At 37.6% G+C, this 8,458-nt stretch overlaps 1 protein-coding gene across 6 annotated transcripts in view; it reads right to left on the bottom strand.

Annotated features, from left to right (window-relative positions):
* Positions 1-8,458, bottom strand: part of FER (FER tyrosine kinase) — a 466,113-nt gene that overhangs the window by 242,242 nt on the left and 215,413 nt on the right. The window lies entirely within an intron of this gene.

The raw sequence follows: 8,458 nt of genomic DNA, 5'->3' as shown, positions 1-8,458 counted from the left end.
CCCTTGCTGCTTTTAATATTTTTTCTTTGTATTTAATTTCTGATAGTTTGATTAATATATGTCTTGGCATGTTTCTCCTTGGATTTATCCTGTATGGGACTTTCTGTGCTTCCTGGACTTGATTAACTATTTCCTTTCCCATATTAGGGAAGTTTTCAACTATAATCTCTTCAAATATTTTCCCGTCCCTTTCTTTTTCTCTTCTTTTTCTGGGACCCCTATAATTCAAATGTTGTTGCATTTAATGGTGTTTCAGAGGTCTCTGAGACTGTCCTCAATTCTTTTCATTCTTTTTTCTTTATTCTGCTTTGCAGTAGTTATTTCCACTATTTTATCTTCCAGGTCACTTAACCGTTCTTCTACCTCAGTTATTCTGCTAGCGATCCCTTCTAGAGAATTTTTAATTTCACTTATTGTGTTGTTCATCATTGTTTGCTCTTTAGTTCTTATAGGTCCTTGTTGAATGTTTCTTGTATTTCCTCCATTCAATTTCCAAGATTTTGGATCATCTTTACTATCATTACTCTTAATTGTTTTTCAGGTAGACTGCTTATTTCCTCTTCATTTGTTTTGTCTGGTGTGTTTTTACCTTGCTCCTTCATCTGTTGTGTGTTTCTCTGTCTTCTCATTTTGCTTAACTTACTGTTTTGGGGGTCTCCTTTTCGCAGGCTGTAGGTTCGTAGTTCCTGTTGTTTTTGCTGTCGGTCCCCAGTAGCTAAGGTTGCTTCAGTGGGTTGTGTAGGCTTCCTGGTGGAGGGGACTACTGCCTGTGTTCTGGTGGATGAGACTGGATCTTGTCTTTCTGTGGGCAGGTCCGCATCCGGTGGTGTAGTTTTGGGGTGTCTGTGACCTTACTATGATTTTAGGCAGCCTCTCTGCTAATGGGTGGGGTTGTGCTCCTGTCTTGCTAGTTGTTTGGCATAGGGTGTCCAGCACTGTAGTTTGCTGTTCGTTGAGTGGACTGGGTCTTAGCATTGAGATGGAGATCTCTCGGAGAGCTTTCACCATCTGATATTACGTGGAGCGGGGAGGTCTCTGGTGTACCAATGTCCTGAACTCGGCTCTCCCACCTCAGAGGCACAGGCCTGACACCTGGCCACAGCACCAAGATCCTGTCAGCCACACAGCTCAGAAGAGAAGGGAGAAAAAGGAAAGGAAGAAAGAATAAAATAAAACATAGTTATTAAAATAAAAAAATTAAAAAGTAATTCAAAAAAGAAGAAAAACAAAAAAACAAAAAACGGACAGACAGAACTCTAGGACAAATGGTAAAAGCAAAGACAGACAACATCACACACAGAAGCATACACATACACACTCACAAAAAGAGAAAAAGGAAAAAAATATATATATCGTTGCTCCCAAAGTCCACCGCCTCAATTTTGGGCTGATTTGTTGTCTATTCAGGTATTCCACAGATGCAGCGTTTATCAGGTTGTTTGTGGAGATTTATTCCGCTGCTCCTGAGCCTGCTGGGAGAAATTTCCCTTTCTCTTCTTTGTTCGCACAGCTCCTGGGGTTCAGCTTTGGATTTGGCCCCGCCTCTGTGTGTAGGTCGCCTAAGGGCATCTGTTCTTCGCTCAGACAGGACAGGGTTAAAGCAGCAGCTGATTCGGGGGCTCTGGATCACTAAGGCCGGGGTGAGGGAGGGGTATGGAGTGCGTGGCGAGCCTGTGGCGGCAGAGGCCAGCGTGACGTTGCACCAGCCTGAGGCGTGCCGTGCGTTCTCCCAGGGAAGTTGTCCCTGGATCACAGGACCCTGGCAGTGGCGGGCTGCACAGGCTCCCAGGAGGGGAGGTGTGGATAGTGACCTGTGCTCGCACACAGGCTTCTTGGTGGCGGCAGTAGCGGCCTTAGCATCTCATGCCCATCGCTGGGGTCCGCGTTGATAGCTGCAGCTCGCGCCTGTCTCTGGAGCTCGTTTATGCTGTGCTCTGAATCCCCTCTCCTGGAGCACCCAGAAACAATGGTCTCTTGCCTCTTCGGCAGCTCCAGACTTTTTCCGGACTCCCTCCTGGCTAGCCATGGCGCACTAACACCTTCAGGCTGTGTTCACGCCGCCAATCCCAGTCCTCTCCCTGGGATCTAAGCTCCGAAGCCAGAGTCTCAGCTCCCAGCTCCTGCCCACCCCAGCCGGTGACCAGACAAGCCTCTTGGGCTGGTGAGTGCTGGTCGGCACCGATCCTCCGTGCGGGAATGTCTCCGCTAATCCCAGTCCTCTCCCTGGGATCTAAGCTCCGAAGCCAGAGTCTCAGCTCCCAGCTCCTGCCCACCCCAGCCGGTGACCAGACAAGCCTCTTGGGCTGGTGAGTGCTGGTCGGCACCGATCCTCCGTGCGGGAATCTCTCCGCTTCGCACTCCGCACCCCTGTTGCTGCGCTCTCCTCCGTGGCTCTGAAGCTTCCCCCCTCCGCCACCCGCAGTCTCCATCAGCGAAGGGGCTTCCTAGTGTGTGGAAACTTTTCCTCCTTCACAGCTCCCTCCCACTGGTGCAGGTCCCATCTGTATTCTTTTGTCTTTGTTTCTTCTTTTTTCTTTTGCCCTACCCAGGTACTTAGGGTGTTTCTTGCCTTTTGGGACGTCTGAGGTCTTCTGCCAGCATTCAGTAGGTGTTCTGTAGGAGCTGTTCCACATGTAGATGTATTTCTGATGTATTTGTGGGGAGGAAGGTGATCTCTACATCTTGCTCTTCCACCAGCTTGAAGGTTTCCCCGCCCCCCACCCCGCTCCCGATTGCCTTTTTATGCACCTTCTTGGATCTGTAACTAGCAAAATATATTTTCTTAAAAGTCATTCATTTTTGGTCTCACACTTCTGTTTCCTCCACTACCTTCTGATTTCCCCTCACTTTGCTCTTTTTTTCCCCTTGCTTCTTTAGTTCCCTTACTCATCTTCTCTTTATTAGTAATCATTCTTTTTTCTTCTTTATCATTTCATTTACTTTTTCCAATTGTGCTTGTGACTCTCATTCATTCTCCCTCATCCCATCATATCACTGCAATTTTTTCTACAGCTTTATTTTTTCAGTATCAAATATCCTTACCTTAAGTTCATGCAATATTACTTATAAAATGTGCCACAGTATCAACAATAACATTTTAGTCCATTAACTGTATTCAGTGCCAATGTTATAGTACACATCTCAACTAAAACTATTACCAGATCATTCTAATGAGTCAGTATGAAATCACAGCTCAGTAAATTTAAACATTTATCATCAAGTTGGGATTGCTTATATAGAATATAGCATCATTCTGACATGATCCGGGTTATTTGTTTTAAGCATTTGCGCAAACACATAAAAGAACAGATTTACTCTCTATATAATGAAATTATAGAAAATAAATCCTGATAAGCTCTTCTTGAAAATTATGTATGATAATACTAGTGATTCAAAACTTGCAACTCTGAGAATAATATTTAGTTTTCCTAAACACGGCTAACTATATTAGAGAATTCAGTGTATTTATGTCAGTGATATGATGTAAGAAATTTAATTTTTATTTTCCCTTGTTTCTCATTTTTCTACATCTGAGTGTCTCGGCTAAATAAATAAATACTAAGACCTTCAGAATAAAGGAAGACAACCAAGGTTTAAAATACATAATATTTAAGCTGAACTTAACAACACGCCTTGTCGGAGGAAGTACCAGGTTGTTCTGCTAGACATGAAGGAAAACACTAAAAAATATAAGCAGTTTATTATGTTATGAATGAAAATAACTATATTGCCCTATGCCAATGGTGGAAGCCAAGCATTACAATACCAGCATGATAAGTGATATACAACTTAAACATAGCTAAATGATAGTTTGCTTATTTTCTAAATAAAAGCAAATAAGCAAATCTTATTTCCTATATTATTATATATAATGGATTCACATCTTTATTTTTCAGTATTTTTATTTTCTAAATTCAAATGCAAAGTAATTCAAAAATTAAAATAATCTATATGTCAACAGAATCCAGAAAAATATTAATTTTAAAGAGATAGAAGAATAATAATTCTTCTGACATCTAAAGAACAATTATCTGGACCAAAAATGTGCTTTATTCTGGTTTTAAAGAACATTTTTCAAAGAGTGCTACTATTATAAGGGTGTTCTGTACTCCACTGTTCACTGATCAGTGAACAACTAGTACTCACAAGGGGCTGTAAGATGGAACAAACTGTTTGCTCAGCCACTTATAACAAAAATTCTGCAGTAAAGCAATGGCTCTAGAGAAAGGGCAGTATTCTTGACATGACTAGAACAGATCTCATCAAATATATTGTGGTTTGAAAGGTTTTCAATGGAAATGGATCCTCATGATTGCCAGTAGGCTTTCAGATTATACAATGAATCCTGTCTAACACCTCTGTCCTTGACTTCAGAAGCAGTCTAGGAGAAATAGTCCTCAATGCAAATTTATAACCTCCTGAAGCATGGAAAGATGCTGGATGTGGAGCAGACCTCAGTGCCTGGAGGTACTATGGATAGGTTATTTAACTCTTTTAGTACAGTGGGAAAAAAAAAGAAAACATGCTTGGAGCTGATCATAACAGTAAATATTAAACATCTATCATCAGATACTGTATTCGGTTAAAGCCAAATTCATCTAAAGCTAATTATCTAACATTCTTCCTTCTACTAACACTGTTGATCAAAGTGTTCCATTAGACTGTCTTCACAGATAGCTCTACATTTTAGTCACACTGTAAAAATTGGTAAAATAAGTAGCTATGACAAGTTCAATGGGAATATTATCATGATTAATTCATTTCCCTATGTATAATGCAATTAACTGTTTTATTTTATCTAAAATTATGCTCTATAATTCCAATTTTTGTATGTTTATTTGAGTAAAGAAACAGTGATTTCATAGTTGCTGCTTTTTTAAGATTTTAAATTAAACATGCTTCCACACAGAAAAAAAATGAATGTGGATGTCTACCTCACACCATACACAGCTATTAACTTTAATGGATCAAAGACCTACATGAAAAAGCTAAAACTATAAAACTCTAGAAGGAAACACAGGTGAAAATTGGCATGACCTTGCATTAGTCAATGGTTTTTTAGATACAACACCAAAAGCATGTGAAATGAAAGAAAATTAGAGAAATTGGACTTTGTCAAAATTTAAAACTTTTGTGTGTCAAAGAACACTACCAAGAAAGTGAAAAGACAATTCATAAAATGAGAAAAATATTTTTCAAATTATATATCTGATAAGGGGCTTGTATCCTGACTATATAAAGAACTCATAATCAACAATGAAAAAAAACCACCAATTAAAACGTGTGCAAAGGATATGAACAGTCATATCTCTGAAGAACATATGCAAGTAACCAATAATCACATTAAAAGATGCTCAACATCATTAGTCATCAGGAAAATGCAAATAAAACTACAATGAGATACCACTTCATATTTACTAGGATGCCTACAATTTTTAAAAAATGAAAAAATAACAAGTGTTGAGACTGTAGAGAATTTGGAAGACTCATGCATTATATACATTGATGGTGGGAATGCAAAATGTTGCAACCACTGTGGAAAACAGTTTGGCAGTTCCTCAAACACTTAAACATAGAATTACCACATGACCCAGCAATTCCTTGGTATATAACTGAAAGAGCTGAAAACATACATTCACTTAAAAGCTTGCATGTGAATGTTCACTGCAGCATTATTCATAATAGCCAAAGGTGGAAAAACCCAAATGTCCATCAGCTGATGAATGGATAAACAATATATGATAAATCCATACAAGGGAACATTATTCAGTTATAAAAAGGAATGAAGTATTGATACATGCTGCAACATGGATGAACCTTGAAAACATTACACTAAGTTGAAAGAAACTAGACAAAAAAGGTCACATATTGTGTGACTCTTTTTATGTGAAATGGCCAGAATAGGCAAATCCATAGGGATCAAAAATAGATGAGTGATTACCAGAAAATTGAAAAGGGGGGGAATTAAGACTAATTGCTAACAGAAATGCAGTTGCTTATTGCGGAGATTGAAAGGTTCAGGAATTCAATAGTGGTGATGGTTGCACAACATAATGAATATACCAAAACCACTGTGTGTACACTTTGAAATGCTGATTTTTGTGTTGCGTGAAGTATATCACAATAAAATAATTTAAATAGGCGTAAGTCTGCCATTTTGCAGAGTTTTAAAAAAATGTTTTTTATGAAGAAAAAAATCATTTATAGCAATTAAAAATTTTCCTTCCTCTATGTTACCTTTACCAAACTAGAATACTCCAAAAAATACTAAATTATGTCAGAAAAAAATTTTTAATTACAATTAAGGAGGCTCTAAATTTTATCCATCTTAGATTATCATACCTAATACCTGAAACCTTCACATTCGCAGTAAGACTTAAAACCTCAGTTACCTCTGTAGTTGAGGGGAAAATCTTCTTCAAATAAATAGGATATCTAACACCTTACAGAAATAGTTCTGTACCTTTATTCATAGTGTACCACAGCATCATAACCTACAGACTATCTCAATCTTTTTAGTTCATGAGATTTCTGAATAAATCAGGCAATATCAAAGGGCACTTAACTGATGGAGATAATGATTGCCTTAATCATGAAGATAAAAATGTGATCAACTGGGGGAGGAAGTGACCGTTCCCTAGAATTCTCAATTACAGAGGGAACATATTCTTAAATGAAATGGGCATCTCATAGCTTCAAGGATGTTGATAAATTTATTAAAAATGTATATCTGAATGAGGTACATGTTTTGTGGGAAAGGTACTTCATTTCAGGTAAAAGCAGTTTGTAAACACCAAATTTTAACCTATATCAATCACTGTCAATTTAGTAATTTTACTGAAGAATAAAGTAATTTTATTCTTCTGTAAAATTACTTAAGAATTTTATTAAGTAAAATTACTTATAATAATTTTACTTTTAAGTGGAGAAAATAATATGCAAATACTTTCAGATATTTTAAAAGTTACAGTTTATACCAATTAATTATGAAGATTGTACATACTATACCTGACACACTTTTAGGAGTGCCAGCCCTATACAACTTCATCTTAATGAACAAATAGGATTTTTTTTATTTTAGATGTAAATCAGTGTGTCTTGAAAGAAAAAACCTCTCTTGTCCTCGGATCAACCCTGATTTATCAAAACAGGCTCTGCCTAGAGCCAAAAGCTGAACTTTCCATAACAATGAACTTCAAAGTAATGTAGGCAGCATGAAGTCTCAGAGCCACTGTGCACTCCTAGGCATCTGTCTTGAGGGCACAAGGTTCTCAGGCAGCCCAAGTTGTGGGGAAAAAAACAAACATGGGAAATGGTACCCCATTCCCACAATCATAGGATTCTTATTTTTCTGTCACTAGCTAAACTTTTTAAGCTCTAAATTCCACTCTCCTACATTTCCATCTAAGAATAAAACTAAAGGAAACCTTGAGTTTATAATGAGCCTTGGCTCTCAAGTATTTCAGACATTTTACTCAAGTCAAGCTTGATCTTTAACAGCACACAGGAAGAAAAAATGGTGGGGGACACCTTTCACAAATCAGCTGTTAGGTGCTGGCATAAAGACCTCTGACCTAAGTGAAATAAAGGTGAGTTAATGACAACGTAATTATGTCCTGTGTTTCACTGACTCATTTTAATGTTAAATAATTTTATAAACGGTTCACTGAGGTGTTTGAACATTTCTTTTCAAGAGCTACATTTGTTTTTCTTTTTTAAAAAACTGTTTTTAAATATTTCATTTTAAGAACTGTTTTTCTTTTTTCTTCTAATAAAAGTTATCAAAAGACTCTCTTCATAGAGTCTCTGAAACTTTTTATAAACTCTTAATCAAGTCTCCTACACTTTATTTTGACTGCCAAATCATAATAAACCAAGTCCTATGAACTAGTATTTATCTGTAAAGTTGTAAATTTAAGAAAACAAAAGTAGGAGATAAGATTTGAAAGAGACTTACTCTATCATGTAGCCCTTGCCCATAATTATTTTTATTTTCACTTGCTATTTAATGCCACATGAGATGGTCTGCATTAGTTCTACTCCCATAGAACACTTCAGCATATTGGAAGTGACAATGGCAGCATCAAAGGTTAAAATCTATCTCTTTTATACAAAAATATAATTTTCTGCTTTTTTGTTAATTAAAATACTTGATGCTTTGCCACAATTGTACATAAAAGATTGTTGCCTGAGTGGAATAAATATGGGAACATGTGTTTTATATTAAAAAGGAATTAGAGCAAATAAATTCAAAATGTGAATGGACATTTAACTAATCTAAGGTTAGGAAACACTTCTTTTTTTTCTAAATAAGAGGAGGTCACATTGTCTTAGCTGAACTTTTAAAGACTAAGAAATGATATTAAGATATTATCCTGGGCTTCCCTGGTGGCGCAGTGGTTGCGCGTCCGCCTGCCGATGCAGGGGAACCGGGTTCGCGCCCCGGTCTGGGAGGATC

The sequence above is a fragment of the Physeter macrocephalus genome, chromosome 8, assembly GCF_002837175.3.
Source record: "Physeter macrocephalus isolate SW-GA chromosome 8, ASM283717v5, whole genome shotgun sequence".
NCBI lineage: Eukaryota > Metazoa > Chordata > Mammalia > Artiodactyla > Physeteridae > Physeter > Physeter macrocephalus.
This window is presented reverse-complemented; position numbering and strand designations above follow the sequence as displayed.